This window comes from Rhinatrema bivittatum, chromosome 12 (assembly GCF_901001135.1).
Source record: "Rhinatrema bivittatum chromosome 12, aRhiBiv1.1, whole genome shotgun sequence".
Classification (NCBI taxonomy): domain Eukaryota; kingdom Metazoa; phylum Chordata; class Amphibia; order Gymnophiona; family Rhinatrematidae; genus Rhinatrema; species Rhinatrema bivittatum.
Genome location: NC_042626.1, coordinates 24,941,268 through 24,965,546, shown reverse-complemented (window position 1 = coordinate 24,965,546; position 24,279 = coordinate 24,941,268). Strand labels below are relative to the sequence as shown.

General features: G+C 44.5%; 1 protein-coding gene across 7 annotated transcripts in view; it reads right to left on the bottom strand.

Moving 5' to 3' along the window:
• The window catches only part of CADM1 (cell adhesion molecule 1), a 564,860-nt gene that overhangs the window by 139,633 nt on the left and 400,948 nt on the right, over window positions 1–24,279 (bottom strand). The window lies entirely within an intron of this gene.

The following is a 24,279-nucleotide window of genomic DNA, read 5'->3' as shown; positions in this document are numbered from 1 at the left end:
CATCCACATGACCAGAAAGCCACCTCCCAGGTGACCAGGAAGCCACCTCCCAGACAGCCACATGACCAGGAAGCCACCTCCCAGACAGCCACATTCAAGCATCAGAAAAGATTTGTTCAGAACGTTTCTCCATTCTGTATCCATGTGAAATGACTTCAATAAATCAAGTCCACCATCTTAAAAGTTCAAAATGTAATAGATACTGTCATATTCTATCAGGCTTGAGTAATGAGGAGATGCTGCAAGAGCCTGGTCATACTTACCAACTCTCCCCCTTCTGGGGGGAGACAGCACCTTACATATCCCCCTCATGGAAATAAACCATTTCCCTAAAATTTTCCCCAGTTCCAACACAGATCAATGGGAGGATAAAACATTTCCGTCTTCTTCCCCCAAGCCCGTTTTCTCTCTCTTTCTTTCTTTTTCTTTTAAAGAGGTTTTGAATGTTAGCACATGTGGCTTCCAAGTCTGAACAACAATGTAGGTATATATACTGCCTCTAGTGGCCGGAAGTCAGAACTGAGGCTAAAAAAGACAGCAAAAGTTCTCCTCCTCATCATCAGCAAAGCTTAGCAGTCAAAGATGACGGTCTTCCTTGAATCTCCTATCTATGAGCCTGAGGATGACTGAGGAGGTTGAGCCAGGATCGAGAGACTGTCGCAGCTTGGGCACACGAGTTTTCCGTGGGATAGATGCCTTCTACGGCTTAGCTCCTATGTGGCCTGGCACAGATGCTTTATGCTGATCTCATAAATCCTTCTTTCCTTGCCCCAAGCAGACCACAAGTCTAATCAGAAACCAAGAGGCCTTTATTAACTACCACCTACTGCCTAGTGTGAGGAAAGGCACACGCCATTCTTGCTGCTTTCATTCTCAGCTGCATCCCTAAACCAAGGCCACCTAAAGAAGGGCTCCAGTGACTCAAAACCCTTAAAAATTCTGAAGTGGTTTCACCCAAAGTCATTTGCTTTTTTCATTACTAACAGAAAGCTGATTTACACCAGCCTGGCCACTGGGTAGATGCAGTGGTTTGCTAACACAGATGGAAACCAGCTCACAGTGAGCACATTCAAACAACAAAAGGGACTGAAGGCATTGAATACCTTCCCTGGAAAGGAACATCATAAGCTGATAGGGAAGCCGGACATCTAGCTTCCAAATTAAATATTCACTGCGAAATATTTGCTTAGTATCTGTAAGGGGGTAATTTATTTCTTGGTTGGTTTACTTTGGGTTTTTTTTTTGCTTTTCAAATGCCTCCTAGTTTTCTCCATGAGGGCATCCAAGCAGGTGATCTGCTTTGGCCTTTTCTCAAAGATCAGTTGCTGATTATCACAATGTTTAATGCCCTTGCTTTTTAGCCTCTAAGCCTCTCCATTCATTTAAACTTCTCCCTCTCTCCTACTACAAAATGCTAAATGCAGACCCTGCTTGCACATCCAGGGTTAGGAGCAGATTTCAGAGGGTCCTGAACCCCAGCTGCGCCTGTAGCAGGAGCTCAGGGGTAACTGCTAATACCCCATGCAGGAGCAACAAGCAAACATCAGCTATAGGGAAATGTTCCCCGAGGGTGTATAGCAAGAGAATAGAAAGCCGTTAATTTAAAATGCGATTCAAGGCTTGTTTTTATAGTGGGGGGAGAGGCTGTGTGGGGTTTTTTGGTTTTTTTTTACCCAGCTGTCCTCTAACTCCCCCAAGCTGCAGAATTTACTGCAGGAGGGTATAAATCTCCATCAGGACTTCCGACAATCTATAGCACCCAAGGGGAGAGAGAAAAGCTCCTGGCAGACCCTGAATTAGAGAGAAAACAACATTGTAAAAGTCACAGTCCCATTCTGAGGGTGTGCCATCCCCAGGCAGAATATGACTGCCACTGGTTTCTTGCTAAAAAGCTGTGTCCCCCCTGGAAGAAACATAAATCACTGGCTGAGCCTTGATCGGATAGAGAAAAAAACAGCATGCCCCATTCAGGCTCTAGTAATGGCACGTTGGGCTCAGTATGGTGCCCGCTGGCTGACTCAGGATCTAATACCCCAGCATGGGACCAGGCAGAGCTCCCCAAACCTCTCCTGGTTACCCCACGGGGTCAGTCGGATTGTCAGGCTAGCCACAATGAATATGAAAGCCTGCATGAGAAGTGTGTACGGGGGGAGGGGCGTCTCTAATGCATACAAATATATCTCATGCCTATTCCTTGTGGCTAGCCTGACAACCCGACTGACTGTGGGGGGCCACCAGGACAGGTCTGGGGAAGCCCTAGTGCAAGGGAGTACTTCCTTCTGAGCCAGTACTGTCCCAATGCATGATGATAGCAGCTTTTGCAAGCTCTGCTTTCCAAATGAAAAGTTAAACTAAGATCCTTTTCATTCTTGTACAACAAAGAGTTTTTTTTGCATAGGTAGGGATCAAATTCCAGGTTCTTTTGGTTAAATAACATCAATACAAGGTTTGCAATTCAATCTACTGTAATTTCTACTAGTCACAGCCTCACCGGACTCAATAAAGGTTTCCCTTTTTGGCTAGTTTACAGATTAAATTGCTCAGTAAAACTAGACAAAAGCAAAACACAAACAGCAATGTTACACCTCAGTTATTCAAATTAATTTAAATCATTATTTGCAGTATAGATGGTTCGGGCAGGGAGATTCTAAATCCCAAATCCTGCTTTTTCGTGTTCCAGAGACTGAGAAGTTCCTGTTTATACAGCATTTCATGGGTCACCGAGGGCCAGTTCACAACAGGCTCCAGGGTTTGAAATGGAGATTGCCGAGATTTCCTGCAGGAACAAGTCCCTACAATCCAAGCACATCCAACCATAAAATGAACCATGAAGCTGTTCCACAGAAAAAGCAACAAAAAAAAAATTGCTACTAAACCCAACATATTTTTGGTTAATAGTCCGTACTCAGCACGACAGCAGGTGAATTTTAAAGGTTAACCGAGACGGTGTGCAAGAGAGAGTGCCGATGTCTTTAAAAAGCATTAAAATTAGACATCACCCGCCATATAAAGGTTTATTCTTCTCTATTGGAAAAGCGCAAATGTTCTCCAGAAAGAAGCCTACATAGGCAATTGACTTCCAAGTGGAATTCTTTTCTTCTTGACAGAGGAGCCAACGCTGACAATCCATGGCCGAAGACTGCCCCCTTTTTTCCCAATCCTAAAGGCTTCCTGTTTTATTTTCAGCTGCCCAAAACTTCACTTCCCTCTCTGCATTCCAGTGGTTTTTCCTACCCTCAGATCCCACTGTCGATAGCTTGAAAATGCATGAACTCCCTTCTCTCAAGCCTGGGCGTCAGTTTAGAAACCTGACTTCCAAATATGCAAGAACAATCTTAATTTGAATGCAGCTGCTGGGTAAACTGAATACAGCGAAACAAAGAAATGATAGCAGAAAAGGTCCATCCAGTCTGCCCAGTAAGCTTATGGTAGTATCTGCCACGCCGTGCAGGTTACCCCCATGCTTAGCAGTTTCCCAAACCGTGAAAGTCAGGGCCCTGTTTGGTTACTGTCTGAATCCAGTTCCCTGTTACCCCTTGCCGTTTAAGCAGAGAGCAATGATGGAGCTGCGTTAACAGTACCTAGGCTTATTGGTTAAGGGGACTAAGCACCGCACCAGCAAGTTACCCCCCATGCTTATTTCTTTCCCCAGATCATCAAGTCATCCGGCTCGCGCAACACAACCAAGTGTTGAATCCGCTGGGTCAACCTGAGTTTGAACTTAGAATTGATCCTGCTACTGTTCTGAAATTTCAAATATATACACACACACACTAGTGAAAAGTGTGTGTGTCTGTGTGTACATGTGGAAGCCTTGCGTGCTTTTGTGAACTGTGAGCGCTTGTGCAAGCTTCTGCGTGTGCTTGTATTTGCCACTGCCTGCCTGCCCCTGTGCCTGTTGGGAGCACAGGAATCAGGGCTCGCAGGCAGAGCATATTGGCGAACATTACCTGGCGTTGCTTGGGTGGTCAGGTCAATAACAGCCTGTGTGTGTGGAAGTGCACGTACCTATGCATGTGTGTGTCCCTATGTGTGACAGTGCTTCACAGTCAGCGCATGCTGTCTTTGTACACTGTACCTGGCACTTTTCTGGGCACCACTTGCAGGTCACAGACAAGGCAGTGTGACTGACAAGCCTTTTATACATAGCTATAGCCTCCCATCACCCCTTACCCTCCCGCCTTTCATGTCTTTTTTGTACATTGCATATTATCTCTTGTTATCATATACATTATTTCTCACTAACCTGCTCCACCCTGTTGCTTTCCCTGCCCCTCCCTTCCTGTTCTATGTATTCCATTGTCACCCCCTTTGTCACCCCCCCTGCATATTACCCCTTGTTATCATGAACATTACGTTCTCCTGTTCCACCCCGTTGCTTCCCAGTTCTCTCCTCCTTGTTCCACGTACTACATTAAGTTCTCTGTAAACCGATACGATGTACCCACGAATACCGGTATAGAAAAGCTTTTAAATAAATAAATATATATATATATAAACCAGGGCTTCCCAAACCTGTCTTGGGACCCCACCGCCAGTCGGGTTTTCAAGATATCCACAATGAATATGCATGAGATAAATGTGCCTATACCGAGTCTCCATGACATGCAAACTTATCTCATGCATTTTCATTTTGGATATCCCGAAACTGTGACTGGCTGTGGGGTCTCCAGGACAGGTTTAGGAAGCCCTGATATAGTCATATAGACTTCTCAAAAAATACAATCGAAAGAGTGTTTCCTTCAGAAGCCCAAATTTAAGATAAAGTAGCTTTCACATACACAGGCAGCCAGGATTTTGTGTCTCTGGATCTTTTTCAAAAGAAGGGCAAAGCATATTTACTGACACAAGAAACACAAACAGGACCTAAAATCAGCACTTTGACTTCCCAAGCAGATAAAAATGCAAAAATGTCCTCCATTTGGCCCTCCAGCAATACTTGACACTTAGGTGGCATAAATACAGCACTCCGGGGTTTTTTTTCCTCAACTTTGACACATTTTAAGGTTTTATCCACTAATCCCCCATCCCCTCAAAGACAGCAATGCCCAAAATTCAATGTCCTGAGGTGCCAGAAAGATAATAAATCCAACACTGAGAAGCCAAGTGCATTTAAAACCAACTTCTACCCTACTAATGTGCTCTATGGGGTCAGGTTTGATACTGACCACAGAGGAGCCTTGCTGGCTAATTTTCGGAGGACGCTCTCCTTGGCGTTTCTCTTACAAATGTGTGCTGTTGGGGGAAGGTGAGTACTTTAGAAGCAGGCGCAACGTACATGCGAGGGGTTTTCTGAATAAAATTCCCCCATGTGCATGCTCGCTTCCTTTACCCCTGTGAGTAAAAGCATATGCGCGGTTCCCAAGGAGTATGTATTTTTCCTGCCCTGAGGGGCGGGTGGTTCTTAAAAACAAGGTTTGTTTGTTTTTAAATATATGGGTACACATTTGTACACCACCCATGTAAAAAAAACCAAAAAAAAACCTGTTGAAAATTTCCCTCTCCGTGTATAGCATTCCAGAAGTGAGCATGCAGCCACTTCTGGGGTAGAATGGCATGAATAAGGCCTGATACCCAGTGGAGCCCTTATAATTATTATTATTATTTTAAAGAGCAGCAGGAGGGAGAATTAGTTATTAATCTTGGGAGGAAAACAACTGCGCAATACAAGGCACACGTGCATGTTGTCCATATAGATAGAAACACAGAAACATAGAAAATGACGGCAGAAAAAGACCAATCGGCCCATCTAGTCTGCCCAGCAAGCTTCCACACTTTTGTGGAAGGCTCTGATTGGTGGTATGCATTTTTATACTAAGGTCCCACACGTGAGGGAAAATACATGCACAGTCAATCAAATTAATATGCATGCCTGAGGGAAAGCAACATTAATCTAGAAAAGGGGTAAGAGAAAAAGATCATGAAAATATTAGCCGAATTCCAGAAAAGACATGGCCTTGGCGCACTTGAAATTCTAATTCTAGCTCTGCCCCCCATCCCTATTGTATGACCTTGGGCAAGCCACTTAACTCGCCATGCCTCTGTCTATTCAAGTATAACTGAGCGCAATAATACATTTTACTGGTCAGTTCTAGATGGATAACTACAACTATAGATGGCCTCAAGTGAACCTGATTAGTCCTATCATATCATTATATCAGAGCAGTGGTTCACTCCATAAACATACGCAGTGCATTGGCTTCACGTGATCGGTTTACATTACCCCAACTTCGTCCTACTCTGCAAAGTCTCCTTTTTAAAGACGGCAATTTTGCAAACTTGCCCCAATCCTAGAGGTATCACTAACTGCAAGCCAAGAGTGCTGTACCTGCTCACAAAGGTGCTTGGCTTTAAAAAGACATCCAGTTGTAAAACAAATTCAGGGCAACACTACAGCCAGAGGTGGCCTAGCAGCTGGATCAAGATGTGCTAAGAGAGAATGCATCCCTGGACCAATGTCATCAGACAAATGTAGCTTTCTTTTAAAATAAGAGGTATTTTGAAATCAAGTAGTTTTTTTCCCCCACTGTGGGATGGAGTCAACGCATCCTCCACTGATTCAACATTTCCCCCCTCCTTTTCTTTGCATTCTCCAATTTCAACGACAAAAGCAAATGAGAGTCCTAGGCACCATAATATTTGGATTAATTTTGCCAAAACTCAAATCCACCAAGTACTCGTGGGCTGTGCACATGAGAAAGTTAACTTCATCCCTTCCCAGTCCTCTAAAATCCATGCCAGGCAGGGCCGGTGCATCCCATTAGGCAAACTAGATGGTCGCCATTAGGGGGCGGCGAAGAGCAGCCATCCGGGGCCGTGAGTGGAGCCTATCCCGCCTTGCTGCAGAGAGGAGTAGAGACTCGATGGGCCATGAGCGGCACCCAACCTGCTCGCGGCCCCGAGAAGCACGCAGTCGGCAGACCATGAGCGGATTCACAGCGAATGAGGTAGGAGTCAGGACTGGGGCTGGGGAGGGGGTGGGCACAAGGCAGAAGGTTCGCCTAGGGCGCCTAATACCCTTGCACTGGCCCTGATGCCAGGTAACTAACATGCTCAATACTATGAAACCCCAAAGTGTAAGAATAATACAAACAACAAGATTTTTTAAAAATCTTGAAAAATAAGCAAAAGGTATGGACCTACTTATGTCCAAGTCAAGAATGACTGATGATTAAAACTTCCAGCACAAAGCTGAGGCTATAAAGCATCCCTTAGTGTGCTTATACCTGTGCTATATGATGGTCATTCATATTCTTTGATATATATATATGAGCTTTTGGTCACACATCTGTATTTTCAAAGTGAGATCATTAATGGTGTAGGTTACTAACATGGGCAGATAAATATTACCAGAACCTGTAATCCTGTCCACACACCGTCTCCGCTTAGAGAGGTCACCGGGCAGACAATTCAAGGAAGAGAAGGCAGAAAAAAAAAAAAAAAAAAGGTCCATGCACCCTACCTGCCAAAAGGAATGATTTAAAAAAATATATACATAACTGAGAGCACAGCTAATACAAGGAGGAAAAGTTCCCTTTGAAATCAGTGAACTACGGAAAACTAATCCATTTTCTTCAACCATCAGTAATGCAGCATGGATGGGGAGCGTTTACATTTCTAAAAAAAAAAAAACCAACCTTTTTTTTTCCCCTTCCCCTAACAGGCTCACTGGGTCTGAAGTACCATCAGACAATAGCTAAGCAGCGTTAGAATTCATTTTGGACTCTCACCTCCTGGAGATGTAAATTTAAACGCACAAGGGCAGGAGCGCCGAGAGCCGTTAAGTGACAGCGTTTCTTCCAATTCATCCTCCTGAGGAAGGATAACGAGGCGTAGAACAACAAAACGCCCTCCAGACGAGATTTCATATCAAGGCATGTTGATGGATGCAGCCTAAAGGGCAGCATATTTATTTGCCTTAAGTCTGGCCTACAACGCAAGCCATCCTGATTTATCCCGATGATAAAGGCAGTTCTGAAAGCTACTTTTACCATATTTATTTCACTTGAGCAAAAAAAAAAAAAAAAAAAGTGTTGAGTCAGCGCTCGGTCTGCCACTACTAGAGTTATAAATGGAAGTAAAAGACTAAACCTGCTAACTATAAATATTAATCTCTTCCTGCAAGCTCTGTCAGTCGCTCTCTCTCTCTCTCTCTATATATATATATATATACACACACACACACTCACATTGTAGACACATGACATTTGTGGTGGTTTTGTTTTTTTTTAAACAAACATGCTTTAGGGCTGGTGGAAGCACTAGATGGATTAGGCAGCCGCCAGAGTACCACAGTTTTAGCAGGCGGTAGGGTGATTTCATCTCCCTGTCCTCCCCCCCCCCCCCCCCAGGCAGGCCTGGAAGAAGGGGTGTTATGTGGGCCTGTACCGGGGGAAAGGTGATACGAGGCTGGAAGGGAGCATGCTACAACATTGGGCCCACACAAGCAGAAGAGGCCAGAAGTGGGTTTAGAGGGAGGCTGCTGCTGTATTCCAGAAGGGAAGCAGAGTGAGCGAGTACAGAAGTGTGAGAGTATACATATGAGCCTGTGGACGTGTGAGAGAGCAAGAGAGAGAGGAAACTCATCCATGACAATCTGAGAGCATCTAGAAATCAAGTTTCCAGGTATAGAGAGTAGGGGATTTTTTTTTTAATCCTTAGTTTTAATGATTGTGTGCTATTTGAGGTGTCTGATGTTTTCAATATTTTATTGATGTTTGGAAAATTAAAAAAAATTTAGATGAGTTTTTAATTATTGGATGTTCTATTCACCAGCTGTTTTCAAATATGTATTCATTTTATTAGTATAGTTTTACTATTATTGATATTTTAATATTTCTTGATTTTGTTGTCTGATGTGTAGCCCCATCCCAGTCAGCTCTTGAGCATGGAGACACGTGGATGGTCACAGACCACACAAAAACCCGTAACCTCCTGGGTTTCCCACATGAAGGGGGGGGGGGGGGGGGGAGGAAGATGGAAGAGGAAGATCTGCTTTTCAAGGCCCTTATTTATTTTTCTTCACATAGGGGCCCTTATTTTATTTATTATTCTTACAGTCCGCTTATAATGAACCAGTTGTATTAAGTGGATAACAAAAACATACACATTAGTAAAACAAAAAACCTATAACAACTTCCAGACAATACACACATCTACAAGAGAAAGCATAACATAACAAAGTAACATCTTTAAGACTTGAAAGACTAAAGAGGTTAGGACTGTTCAGCTTGGAGAAGAGCCGGCTAAGGGGGGATATGATAGAGGTCTTTAAGATCATGAGAGGTCTAGAACGGGTTAATGTGAATCGGTTATTTAGTCTTTCGGATAATAGAAAGACTAGGGGGCACTCCATGAAGTTAGCATGTGGCACATTTAAGCTCTGGAATTTGTTGCCAGGGGATGTGGTAAGTGCAGTTAGTATAGTTGTGTTTAATAAAGGATTGGATACGTTTTTGGAGGAGAAGTCCATTACCTGCTATTCAGTTGAGTTAGAAAATAGCCACTGCTATTACTAGCAACAATAACATGGGATAGACTTAGTTTTTCAGAACTTGCCAGGTACTTGTAGCCTGGATTGGCCACTGTTGGAAACAGGATGTTGGGCTTGATGGACCCTTGGTCTGACCCAGTATGGCATGCTCTTATGTTCTTAACTGTTTATGAAAAAGTTGTCTAGGATTAGGCTCAATTCACTGGGCAATGCACGCCACATACTCAGACCAATAGAAAAGGCCTGAGCTTAAGCTTCCTGAAGTCAAATTTGCTTAACATCCAATGAATGTAACACACATGAAAGAACACATAAATCAGATAAATAAGAAGTTCCCTCCTTCCTAACAGTCCTGAAATCTGTCAGTAGCTGAAATTGAAATCTTCGTCTCATAGGTAACCAATGTAGTTGCATAAGCATTGGAGTTACGTGCTCTCTCGATTTCCCTTTACTATTATTCAAGCAGATGCATTCTGAAGAATCTGCAGCGCTCGAACACGACACTTGGGCAGCCCGATAAACAATGCATTCCCATAGTCAACCATCATCAACACAAAGGCTTGTAACTATGATCCTAAAATCTTCCCTTTGCAGGATAAAACTTAAATGCCTCCAGAATCTCAAGTTATAAAAACCAGTGAGGGTAACTTTCAAACAACTCCGCGTGTCCGCATATAGATGGCTGTGCAGAGATCTATAATAATATTTCATAACCTGTGTGTATCTGCTACGAGTGTATTATAAAGTACGTGTGCACGCATGCATGCTTATGTGTGAACACATGCAAAGCATTGAAAGCGAGGATATCATTGCATTGAATGAACACACTTTTCCTACCAGTTTTAAAAATATACATGTGTATATTTTATTCGCAAGAAAAAAGTGGGACTGCTCTTACATAGCAGTGTATGTAAATATAGTACTTATTTGATTTATATTCTGCTTTTTTGGTGCTTCAGTGTGGATTGCATTCAGGTACTGTATATGCATTTCCCTAGCCCCAGAAGGCTCACAATCCAAGGTTGTACCTGAGGCAACAGAGGTTAAAGTGACTTGCCCAAGGTCACAAGGAGTGGCATCAGAAGCCTGGTTTCCCCGCTGCTCTAGCCACTAGGCTACCTCAGGAAGTCGTTTTTGCAGATAACGGATAGGTACTCCTTGAATTTCACCCAAAGAATTTTGTTTTGTCTTAGCGGGATATCCCGACCAGACTGAAAACTCTCAGAGGCAGGCACTCCCTCTTATGTGCACCAATGCCATGTGCACTTCGTAGCTCCTGTAGAAAATGACTTATAGGGGTCAGCCCAGTGGTGATTTTCTGCCAGGTTGCCAAGCTGGAACCTTTCGGAACATGCTCCCCCTTTTTCCCCATTACAGCTGGAGTTGAAGGTGGTGGCTGCTGCTGACCCAGACCTTTTTTTTTGTTTTTTAAATAAAATAGTACCACTATCAGTGACAGTCCTGTTCACTGCCATACAAAGGTTCCCCAATTCAGTCCTCTTCTGGGATAGGCCATGATTGCTGTGAAGAAAGGGCTCACAGCACTGGAGTGGGGATAGTGTGGGCTTGAAAGTCCCAATCCTCATGCAGCACTGACACCTAGTGGCCAGTTTTAGAAAGAGCCATGGAAGAGCTTTTCTCAGGATCATTGTTGCAATGACCAGACTAGGTACATGCAGGAAGGGAATACATCCCCAGGTAGTGTAGAACGAAGGAGTGAAGGCAACTGATGCCAGATCTCAAGTCCTGGTTCCAAATGAACTGGGACTACAAAGGAGCAAGAGGAAACAGCCAGGTCCAAAAAAATCCGACATGACCAGTAGTAGTAGGAGTAGTTGGCATGTGTAAGCAGAGGAGAGTAGGGAGGAGGAGACAGGGTGAGAAAAAGGATGAGGAATGAAGAGGTAAAGGACTAGAAGAAATCATTTGGAGTAATACTAGTGCCTCTCCAGCAAGATCCATCACTTTGTAAACATTGCAGAGGAGAATCCCATTACAGCTCGCTTTTTCTTAGTGAGGTTAGCTCGGCAGTAGCCGAGACACACAGAAAATGTGAGCTCTGGTGGGTAACCAAGTAAGCAGGACACAGACTCACAGAAGGAACAGATATATGGGATGCAAGAAGCATTTTCCCCCCTTATAAATCGAGTGATTAATTTTAATGTCTTGGACACGTCAGGAGCAAGGTACAGGAGCAAACAAACTTATCACAAAAGGTGCCTGGCTGAAGTCCTGAATGGAGGAGACTGCGAGCCAGCCCGGGCCCTGCATTTAATTGTATTCTCCACATTCTGCATTCATGTAAGCCTCCCAAACAAGGGATTATTCCTCGGCTACAAGCTTCTCTCCACAGGCTGACTCCAAGCGCTTCGGCGCACAGGTCTTGCAAGCCTCCGGATTTGGCTTTTCCCCACACACAGCTTCTTTTTAATGACAACCGGATGCAATGGTTTTACAACCCGGAGGCAGGGCAGCAGCTCTGCTTTCTCCTTATTTACTGGCGCAGATGGCAGCGAAGTCCTGTGCAAAATTCAGTGTGTACGCCATCTATCGCTTCTGCTGGATACCCGATGCCTTTCAGCTGCTGAAAGCCTTTGGGTGGCATTCCCTGAAACAAAAAGGCAATGCTGATGGCGCTCATCCATGCCAACAAGTGTGAATTTTGCAACGGCATGACTTCCGTTGAGGTCCTTGGGGAAAATTTTTACAGATATGTGAATTCCGCAGAATGTCCATCAACGAAAATGTTAGTTTCTGCATGTGTTTGGCGCAGAGGGTTCCTTTGCTCCTTAGGGTGACCAGGGCTAGAAATCCCACATATGTGCATCTCACCGGGAAGGGTTAGTCAGTGCAATGAAATTCTTCAGGGCATTCTGGGTGCATGCGGAGCTATAGACTAGTGACTTAAGAGGGAGATAAACTGGCTAAGGCCATGAGCATCAGCCTTGCTGCCAGCTCATACACATCACACAAGCCATTCTTTGTTTGTTTGGGGTTTTTTTTCTTAAATCCAGTTTCCACTGATTTCATCGATAACCTTTCATTGAAAAATGATGATTACTGCTTTGCTAATTATGAGGGGGGGGGGAGAGGGGGGATGAGGGCCACGTGGGCCCTCATCAGTGGGGGGCGCGAAGTTGCCGCCACCTCACCAAGTCATTCCGTGGCAGCGATGCAATAGTCACGTGGGGCTGGGGTGTGGGGGGCAGGGCGAGAATCAATGGCAGCACAATGGTAATGAAAGAAAAAAAAAAAAAAAACCAACCCCACATAAATAAAATAAAGAAGACAGACAGACACCACAAACGCCTGGCAAGCTCCCAACCTTTCAGGATCCCTGAAGTGCAATGAATCCTTATTACTGCACGCAGAACACTTTCCATCATCCGCCTGGCAATCAAAATGCTACTCCTGTCAGCACATTTGAAAAACGAAATGCACAACTACTGCATTTAGCTTTTGTTTAAGTCGGTCTTTAATACAACAAAAGTTCAGGCCTGGGGGAGGCTTTAGCTCTGCCCTCTAAGCAAATGTAAGTGGTAAGCACTCCACCCCCCCCCCCCCCCCCCCGGCCTTTCCTGCCATTAAAAATAATTATGCAAGGGGCGAAGCGTGCATCGCGGGGTAAATGTCATTTGGATCTATGATTATAAACTCGTAAACATTTATCAAAGCCCTACTGGGAGTAAGGAGGAAAAGGCTAGAAGCAGGTGACTTCAATTTACTGTCATCTTCTTAGATGGAAGAACGAGAATTCACAGCTACTTTTAGCAGCCGCCCTATCAGAAAAATACACACACAAGACATCTTGCTTTATAAACAGAGAACACTTTTTTTTTTTTTTTTCTGCTCAGTCAAATCCAGGCCTGGGATCTGGCGCCATGAGCCTTCCCATTCACGGCTCTCTGGGGATTTTCCTTCCCCTACGTTATATCCCCTCCCAAGTTACTTTAGTCCAGCAACCGCAGCGATAGTCTGCGGACAGGGGCTGGTTTGCTTTTCTTTATTATTTTCATGGACCTGTTCCCCTGGCTTGAAAAGAAGTCACCCAAAGCAGTTTATAAATTAAGCACCCTCCCCCACCCAAAAAAAAAAAAATCCATAAAAACAAAACACAGCCAATAAACAAATAAATAAATAAAATAAACACAATTAAAACCAACAAAAAGGTAAACTATATACCCAAAACCACAGAACTGCCAACACTGTTAGGAAACTGCCAACACTCTGGTTAGGAAACACTTAGACCAGTGTTTCCTAACCAGAGTGCCACTGCCCGCTTGCCTTCAGATCTGATCGGCTGAGCCACGGGAAACCCACCACTGTCTGCTGTTTAGCAGACACCCCTGCCTCATTCCCTTGCACAACCAGAAGATTTCCAGAGATGATCCATTTACTCACCTCTGCTGCCGGGAGTTTATATAAAGCCAGAACCCATGGTCTGAAATTACCTGCAGTGCTTCCTCCATAACACCCCACTCAAGTCTGCTTTATGGCATAGAGCGTTGTTATTGCAGACTCTCTGATTAGCTCCCACTGTCACTCCAAATGTTAAGTTACCGGCCTATTGTCACTGGAGTACCCCCTAGGTAAAACCACTTGCTCTCTTTCTGTCAGGGCTTCCCAAACATTTAGCCAATGTGACCCCAATTTAGAAAATTCACAGGACCCCAGAAGGCGATGAAAACAAATTAGCAGGGGTGTGGTCCCCCCTCCAACAATCACTCCTTTCTGACTCTCCACCCTCTCCAGTCCATCCTCTCTCTCAACCTCTGTCCTCTCCAGAGGACCTCCTCTCTCAATCTCAGCACCTCTTGCATCCTCCCCCTCTCACCTCCCAGCCATTTTTATAACCCTCAGTCACCCCTTCCCTCTCACTTCTATAGCCTCCAATTGATCATCTGTCATCCCCTCCCAGCCTCATATCATTCCCAACTGATCCCATCTCACCCTTGGCTCCTCTTACATTCCCCCTTCACCATCAACAGCCAATCTCTCTCCAGCTGATCCAACTCTCAGATTCCTCCTGCATCTGATCCCTCCCTTCATACACCGCTCTGGTCAGGGTCAGCGGCAACATTTTCCTTTTGACCCTGGGCCAAAAAGTGGACGACAACTGGTAGGAAGAGGGCAGGCTGCTGACAGGGGCGATATTTTTCTCTTGAGTAGGTTCAAGTAGTGGGTGAAGAGTGAGAAGCGGTGGCAATCTCCCCGTGCACGCTCAGCCCAGCCTTCCCCTCATGCCTGGTCCTAAATCCAACCGTGATCTGCAAGTGGCAGCAGCATTTAGGACTGCGAGTCAGCATCAGGACCAGTGAGCCAGCGCAAGCTCACAGACCCTGCAGTGGCCCCGATGCCTCCTCACGCAGGGCTTCCTGTTACCATGGAAACTCATGCAAGGGCAGGGCCACTGCCCAGCCGGCGAGTGGGCGCTGGCGCAGAGGCCCTCACGCTGACTTCCACTACTAACGCTGGTGGCCTGAAGGTTCTGTCCTTTCAGGCAACTTCTGACCCCAATGTGGGGGTCACCAATCCCCGGTTTGGGAAGCTCTGCTCTATGCACTGGCTTAGAAATGACTCGATCCAATTAGAAGCAAGAATCTGGGCCAATATCTTCATGCTTGAATCTGAAGGGGGATATTGGGTGATAAGAGGCAGCCTTCTTCATCTTTTCCTTCCTCAATGAGGCTGATCCTGATCTTAATACATCCTGAAATAACTGGGTTAACATAAGGGCTCAATTATTTATTTGGGTCATTTTGTTTCATGCCCTCGCAAACCAGCTCGGGGCACATTACAAACCCCATGCCACTCCAGTTCATAGCATGAAAACCTAGTTCATGCAAAAACACTGCAGCAGACCAAATTATATAGGCAGACATAATGATGAAACCGTTATCACCCTCGCATTATCATACCCCTTTATCCCATTTAAAATCAGCCTCACATAATAAATAAATAAAAAGTACCTAAAACTATTTCTTTTACCTTACTAAATAATCCTCCCCAGGCAACTTCCCAATCTCATCACATTTAACGCAGCAGCAACCACTGTACTAATTAATCTTCAAGGAAGCACCCTTGCAAAAAGCCACATCTTTCTGCCTTCTTACAAAAAAAAACCCCTATATATATATACCCCCCATAGTTTAATTCAGAGCACAGTTTGACAGCTAAGGCATCCCAAAGAAAAGGTGCAAAATAACTGAATGCCCTTTGCTTCCTGGTGACCAATTTTAACCCCGCAAGACCAGGAAAAGGTGACAAGGTTGGCTGGGAAGAGCAAAGTGCTTTGAAGATACTGCAACTCCTTTAGCAACTCCGCCAAGTATTCTAGTGCCCTCCGACGCAGCCCCTGAAACCGGGCGCACAAATCCAGCAGTCTACAGGAAAGCAATATGCGCTCACCAGCAAAGAGGTAAGAGGATAAATGATCCCATTACACAACAGCAGTCTAGCTGCCCATATTCTGTAGGACTTACAAAGGACCTGCCCTTTTGTTTGCAATCCCCGATTTAAAAATGTCCATATGTTTCAATGACATACACAGTGAGAGGGTCATGATTTTTCTGGCTTTGGGAATTGAGCAAATTGCTGGTTAAGAGAGCGCGGGGAGATATTATTGAGGAAATAATTTTGGATTTTTACTTTCAGTCCCTCGACTTCTCAAGGAGGCTGATTGGGCTCTACTGGGGGTAATTTTCTAACTGCCTGAATAAATCTGCAGGCTGATATACATCTAATTTACACTAATTTTCAAAGCAAACTTAAACATGCAATTTTGTTTTGAAAATTATCTCCTGAAAGCTACCAACACAAAGTTAGACCTGCTGTTTTGTGCAGGGAAAGATTTTGATGAAATCTGCATGCTTACTTTCCAAAAACTTAAAAAAGTGTGCATGTAAATGCAACCCCCTCCTCCTTAATGCACTTAAAATTGTGCAAGCCTTCCTTGAAGAACAGGCACGTTGCTATTTTAGCACCGTATACCCTTGCCAGGACACCATGAAAAAAAAACCAAAACTCTGCCATTCTTGATCATTTTTCTCCTTTTGTATGTTTTCAGCTTTATGAAGACCCAGTGTGCATCAACAGAAAAATGGTCCCAAGTTATGACATTGCATCTCTCGTCCTGGTTTTGGTTTGCCCCAGCTACATTAGAGTGGGTTTTTGAGAGCAGCTGAAGGAAATAGCATATGTTGAACTTATTGCAAGCTCTTATTTTCGGGGGGGGGGGGGGGGGGGGGGGGGAAGAGGAGGAAAGCACGAGGGGTGTCAAATCTCGGGGAGATGATCACTAGATACGATAGTAGAGGCTGAGCAAAGCTAAACCAGGAAAACAGGTGAAGTTGCCGCTGTCCCTTGATGGCTATTGTTCAGGTGAGTTCTTAGTGTCATTCGGTGCCAGCCAAGAGAAAGTGGATGCAGGATACACAATGAAGGTACTACAGGGGTCGTCGTTGCCTTTTGGTTGATAACACACTGGAAGGCTTTGAATGCACAGCAGAATGCACAAATGCCAAGTGTCCAAAATATGTGAGCTCCTGGAATTTCAGAACAGAAATGTTCTTTGGCATTGCACTCGGAGATCAACCAGCTAGATTACAAATCCAGTCTCAGTGCGGTCACATGCATGCTTAAAAGCTGTTTTAATTAAGGAGAGGAGAGAGGCCAGCCTCTTACAAATCAGTTTCGCCATAGAGCAGAACTGGCTCCTGGGCACTCTTTCACTTTCTTGTTTAGCTCTGTGAGGCAGGACTGAGACCAGCCATCAATTTGCAATTCCCAAAATACTGGCCCTGAAGGCAGGCAATCTATTTCATTTAGCTTCCGAAAGGGACTTGGGGTGCAGCAGCCAATATAATTAGAAGCCTATTTTCGAATGTCTTTACAAAAAGGGCAATTCTTGGGGAGCTCAATTTTCAAAGTCATCTCCCCAGATAAATATTTACTTAAGTAAAATGGCTTGTCCAGGAACTGCCCTCACATATGCACTTTTAGCCAGATTTAAGGAGACATTTCTAGAGATATGGTTAAGTTGGAGAAGGAAAACAGCACGTTTCATGAGTACGCACCACTATTTTACACTCCCAGCTGCCTGTGCAAACCAGCGGGCGTAAAGTGTGAATCTATTTTTAGCATGCTTGCCTCATGACCACATTGCTTCTCTTTCAAAATTAATGTAAAGAACGTGCTTGTAAAAAGCACCTGTGTACTGTACCATCAGGAGGGCTATTTGAAAAACTGCTCCCTAGGTTCTCTGCCGGTCCAGCTCCTGTTAACAGAGACCTTTGGGTCACCTTGGTCTGCTTCTTCTGATAATCTGGTTATTGGCAATGATGCTTTCATGGGTGCAGTCAGCACATAGACATACTTCAGTGATGAGCCCAGCTGGGTTCATTCAGACACATAGGACCATTCTTGGCAGCATCAGCTACCAAAAGAACACATTCTGAGTTTCTATTCATTACCAGTAGCCAAAAATCAAGTGTGTAACTAACAAAGACAAAGGAAAATCAGCATGCACACATAGTATACAAACATATATAATATTCAGTTGCATGCAAAAGTGTAGCCACAACTAGTCAAATTGTATATTTCAATGAATATCTACATGAGCAGATGTTAATTTTTAAAAACTTAATAAGACCAAAAAGTTGATAGTTAGGCTTTCAATTAATCAGGTGAAGACAATTCCAGGATTGAATAAATACTCTCACCCTTCTAACCTCTCAGATTGCAACTGTTCTGCCTACTTTCAACAACCATGGGCTCCTGTAAGCTGCTATTTAAGCATTTGAAAATGAAGATAATTCACTCATTCAGGTGAAGTTTATTAAAAAAAAAAATCTCTAAATGATTCCAACTAACAATTTCAACTGTCAGAAACATTGTTGAGGAATGGAGGTTACATACAATTGTTTAGGTCAAAACAAGATCTGGAAGACAGACAAAATTCTGATAGAGCTACCCAAAAACTGGTCAGATCTGCAAAACAGTACCCATAGATCACTGCAAAAGACAAGTTGAAAAATTTAGCTGACACAGGAGCAGCTGTCCACAGGACAGAGCTGCTTACACAGCAATGACCTACAATGAGAGAGTTGATAGAAGGAAATTTTTTCTAAGACCTCATCACAAAAGTCATTGTCTCAAATATGCAAAACAAAACCTTGATAAGCTTGAAATTTATTGGAAAAAAGTGCTTTGGACTGATGAAATAGAAATTGGACTGCTCAGCTACAACCACACAAGATACTGTAGTCACTTCCTTGTTTTTTCTTTTAACAATTCTTTAGTAAGTTGGAATTGCTAGCTGTAAGTATTTAGGGGTCGATTTTAAAAGGAAAGTGGTCCATCCATGTGTGCATGGTTCCCATGGGCATGGACGTGCCCATCTTTGTAACATGTGCGTGCTGGTGCGCACATTATAAAATCCGATGCCTGCGCACATATGTGGGCAGTCCGCGACTCGTGCGTGCGGGGGGGGAGGGGATTTTATAACCTGCATGCGGGGACGTAATCAGGCCTCCCCCAGTTCCTTCCGAGTCCACTCCAATTAAGGAGCAGACTGGGAAGAAACTTCCCTATACCCCTTCCTACTCTGCCTTTTTCCCCCTCCTCCCCTCCCCCTAAAACCCCTTTCCCTACCTTTTTTTTTATTATTTCGTAACTTACTTCATCTGAATAGGCCTAATGGCCGCTGTTCTGGCTGGCCTCCATCCTGCCCTGCACCTCCCTGCCCAGACTCCGCCCTCTGGCCCATGCCTTTGAACAAGCCTGGCACTTCTGCACGTATCAGGAGATATGTGCGTGACCAGGCCATTTTTAAAATGTGGTCGGCGTGCGCAAGGCCCGGCCACATGCGTATCCCCTGATTTTTATGCATACCAGGCTTTTAAAATTTGGGCAATAGCCTTCCCCCTGCTTTATAAGAGTGAACTGCCTTCATTTTCAAATGCTCAGACCGCTGCTTAGAGGAGTCCACGGTTATTGAAAGCAGACAGAACACAATCACAACTTGAAGGGGTCTATTTACTAAGCTATGTTAGGCATTTATCATGTGGTAAATGCCTTAATGAAGCTATAACATGCGGTACTTTAATGCCATGCATTGTTTTCCCTCCCGGTAATGCAAGTATAGGAATGAGCTGCTTTGCAGGTGGATCCCAGGTGCAGAAGGAACTCTTTGGCAAAAAGGAGAAACCCTACCACTCACACAGGGCAGCCCTAAAATCCAGGAAGAAACAGAGGGGTCCTCAGGAGGAAGTTGGGGGAAACAGATCCATTTGTTGAATATTTTATTTGTGCCTATCAAGGAAAAAAAAAAATATACATGTATGCAAAATAGTTTCTGTTGAGGAAGTACTTCAATAAGGTTGTTTTATGTTGGAACACCACTACTGATTACTGTCTACTTATTAGCACAAAGATACAGAAGGAATGTCTACATCTTGGGCCCTGAAGGTTAATGCTTCCCCCCAGTGGAAAATGCAAACCAGGAAGAGAGTGTGTCATGGATTCAGCCCCGGTATCAAGTGAGCCCCTCATCTTTAAGGGCACAGGAAAGGGTTACATACTGTATAAAAGCTTCCAAAAGTAATCCCCAAATAGCTCCATCCAGTTTAGTGGTGTCCAGGAATAATTTGTAACACAGACACAACATAAGCATATCATCCATGGAAAACACTTACCAAGGGCAGAACACTGCTGGAACACAATTTCACGTGTCTGATCAAGTGCAGCAGCGTGCGCTAGGAAATGGATGGCACTTTCTAGAAAATTTACTGGAAGATTTTTTTTTTGGAACAAGAATCTGCTTTGCATTAAAAGTCACATCCAGCTGTCTTAATGCCTTTTGATTTTCTATCTTTCTTCAAGGAAGCATTTGCTTTCTCTACCCCCGCCACCCCCCAAACTGTTTGTATTACTCCAATTAAGACTTTTCTCGCTGTTAATGCTCTAATCTCAGTGTCGTACAAAGAGAAAGATATAATGATGCCATCACACATCTGCATTACCAGCATCTCACGCTTCACTTGAAGACAAGCTAAAACAGAGCCTCTCTCTCTCTACATTACTCAGCTACAAGAAGACATGTTCAGCACACCATGCTACAATAACTGCTGTGTGTGGCACTTGGAAGTAAAGAAGGGAGAAGCTTGCAAAGCTAGGAATTGTTCTGAATGCTGGTGTTAATGGTAAAAAAATTCCCATTTTACTAAACCACCTCCAATGTATTCTGTGACCAAATGGCAGACGCCCATGACGGTGAACGAGTTTCACCAGTGGGAATAAGCAGCAATACCAGCAGTGAATGCACCGCCTCTGTGTAGTAAGGGGCCTGATAAGGTGTCAAGAATTGTAATTTTTATCCAGATCATTCTTTGAAATCATCAAACAGTGCATTTATTTAACCGTAAATGAGTTCCACCACATGATTAATGAGGTACCGCCTTGACATGACAGGCGGCGAGAGGAATCTAAAGGCTTTGGCTTGGAGTGGCCGGGTCATCCTTTTCCACAGCTGTGCCAATTTCACTGAATATCTGATGCAACAATATCCCCACATCTGGCATCCGAAGCACAGAGTCCAAAATGTGGAACAATCTTCTATTTCTCCAAAAAGCCAGAGCAACATTACAGGTGCTGCTGAATAATAAAGTCTCTGTAGAAGGAATGAGTTGACAAGGCGGCGGAACCTGTCCAGAGGAAGACCAAACCGACAGCCAAGCAGTCCGTCTTCTACCTGGCAGTCGAGCCCATACACTCAACAGTGCCTGCAGCAAGTTTGGCACGGACCCTAATTTTTGTATCTAAGTCAGCTTCACGCTGCTGTGCTGTTAGCACCATATCATGCCGGGTGAAGGGGGAAAATCACAGCACAAATCTCAGAAATGTAGTGAAGTCGGTGGGAATGCAGCCACATCATGCAGAGAACATGCAAACAAATGCCACCCTCTTATGGGGGACACAGGCCCTAAATTTTCCACCGCTGCCCTCCCAAACTCCATCGTCCCAGGCTGAATCAGAGTACATCAGGCTGGCAGCGGAAAGACAAAAGTTCATCTTTTGATTTTCCTTTCTCTCTACGTGCCGATACAGTAAAATGCGCAGGAGAGCTGGCGCTCCGAGGCGAGCGCCCGCTCTCCCGACACGCCCAGGCCACTCTCCTGGGTGTGCAATTTGGTATTCAAATGAGGGCACGTCTCAGAAATTAACTGCCAAAGGCAGGAGTTAATTTCGGCCGGCACCGGGAAAGTGTACAGAAAAGCAGGAAAAAACTGCTTTTTTGTACACCCTCTGACTTAATATCGTAGCGATATTAAGTCGGAGGCCCCAAAAATAAAAACAAATTAAAAAAAATTGTAAAAAAAAAAAAATCAGCCCGCAGCTCGCGGGTTGGAAGACGGACGCTCAATTTTGCCGGCGTCCGTTTTCCGGCCCTGTGGCTGTCAGCGGGTTCGACAACCGACAAAGGTAAAATTAAGTGTCGGCTGTCAAACCCACTGACAGCCGCCGCTTCTGCCAATAAGGAGGTGCTAGGGACACTTAGCTGTAAAGAAGGAGCTCTTAATTCCCTACGCGGGCTGATGCAGTATAGTGCGCTCGACTGAGCGCACCGTTAGCCCATTTTGGCCGCACGTCTTCCACGTGCTATTTTTACCCCTTATACGGTCAAGCGCACCATACTGCATCGGCCCGCGTAGGGAATTAAGAGCTCCTTCTTACAGCTAAGTCCAACAGTTGGGCAGCACAAGAGATTAGTGGTCAAGCGGCTCTTTCATCAGACCCTAACTTTGCATCACATATCAAACGCAAACTCAAGACAAGAGTCCTGAAATCTTTTCATATCTCGACGCAGTGGCAGAGTACAACATGAGAAACTTCCATCCACTGCCTCAAGCCGCTCTTCCTAGTATTCACTTTTGCAGGCCAGTTATCGCACAAATAGTGGCTATACACCAGGTGGGGTTCAAATGATTTCATGAGGTCTGTCCATGAAGGAAAAAAGACATTTAATGAACGCCATCCAGGAATCCAATGCCCCACACCTTCCAAGTCTCCAGCACTTTCATCTGAGCCCCCAGGAAAGAACTAGAGAAATTTCCCACGTAAGGCCTTGAAAAGGTCTTTGGCGGGTATGTCCTCCTTGACAGACTAGTAAATGCAGAGTTCATGCCGGAATCTCTGCAGGCCACAGTGCCTCTATAATTGGACCAACATAAGAAGATCCAAAAGACAGACAACCATGTATGAGCTTTCCAGATCATATAGGTCTCCTCTTCCAATTTCAGTACAAGGTCTCAGAACCTGCAAAGAATCCAGTTTGCTCCAGAACTAGTATAAATTCTAAAAAAAAAAACAAAAACAACTCTGCACAGTGCTTTTGTGCTGGTTGAGTTTTTATTTTACTTTCTTCAAACTAGCCCGGATTTCTTGAAAGTACAAATTCCTGAAATAATGTGCGGCATCTCCTCCTACATCTCCTCCTACATCCTACCATCCCCTACACCTTCTATACACTTCTTGCTTCCTCCCTCCCACCTACACTTTTCTCCATCAATCCCCTTATCAAATAGAAGGGACCAAACCTTTGAATGCCAGAAAATGAATTCCTTCATTTGCCCTACTGAGACAGTTAAAGGGGAAGTGCCCACACCCCCCCCCCCCACCCCCATCTTCAGGAATGACAGCTCAGCTTAAGTTTACATTATGAAGACAAAGCAAATGGAACAGCAAATCATACAAATTTATTAGGCCCTCTGCTGTTTTCTGATAATTTCCTGAGCTCTCTCTAAATTGCACTGCACCCTTATTAGGATAATTAAGCACTTCAAAGCTTCGTGCCTGCAGGGCGTGGTTTTAACCACGGGAGACTGCTACCATGCTGATGGGGAAAGGGGCAGGTGGTCCCGCCCAATGATGGCTTACACATAGGGGGGCAAAACAGATAATTAAATTGGGGGATGGGAGGGATGGGGAAGGAGAATAATTCTATTGCCTATGTGCATTTCTCAACTGGCACTGTGACATATTGAATGAGACTTGTCACTCAACAGCAATGAGCTGCCAGGAGCCACTTAATGTAATAAAGCAGCAAAGCTGGGACAAGAGAAATCTGTCCAGACCAATTTCTCTTTCTTTTCTTTTTTTTTTTTTGTCATCGCAGGACCTGGACCTCCTCATCACACAGCTTCCAGAAAATCGGTGCTTTCAATCATCTTCGGGTGGCTGAGATCTGTGAATGCTGTGTGGAAGCTGTCATTAAAGATTGTTAAAGAGCGGTGTCACCAAGGCCTCACCACATCCTGCCCCCCCTCCCACCCCACCCCCCATCTTCACTCACTCTGAGGGGCAGCCAACGCACCGAGATATGAATGTAAACAACTGCTTTTAGGTAATTAATTCCTCCTTGAAAAGAAAAGGCAGATTTTACCTGAATGCTCAGGGCTGAACCCTTGTGGGTTCTGCACAGGCCTAAGAAAACTGGGCAATCCAGGTTCCAAACGGCTGCCATACAGCAATCTTCAGGAGCGTCGCTTAAATCTCTTTCTGCGCAAACTTTGCCTGTAAGCTTTCTAGGGTAGGGGGGACTCATCAGCTTGTGCAATTACTGTACTGGCATCTACTCCCCTACGAGGAAAGACTAAAGAGGTTAGGACTTTTCAGCTTGGAGAAGAGACGGCTGAGGGGGGATATGATAGAGGTGTTTAAAATCATGAGAGGTCTAGAATGGGTAGATGTGAATAGGTTATTTACTCTTTTGGATAGTAGAAAGACTA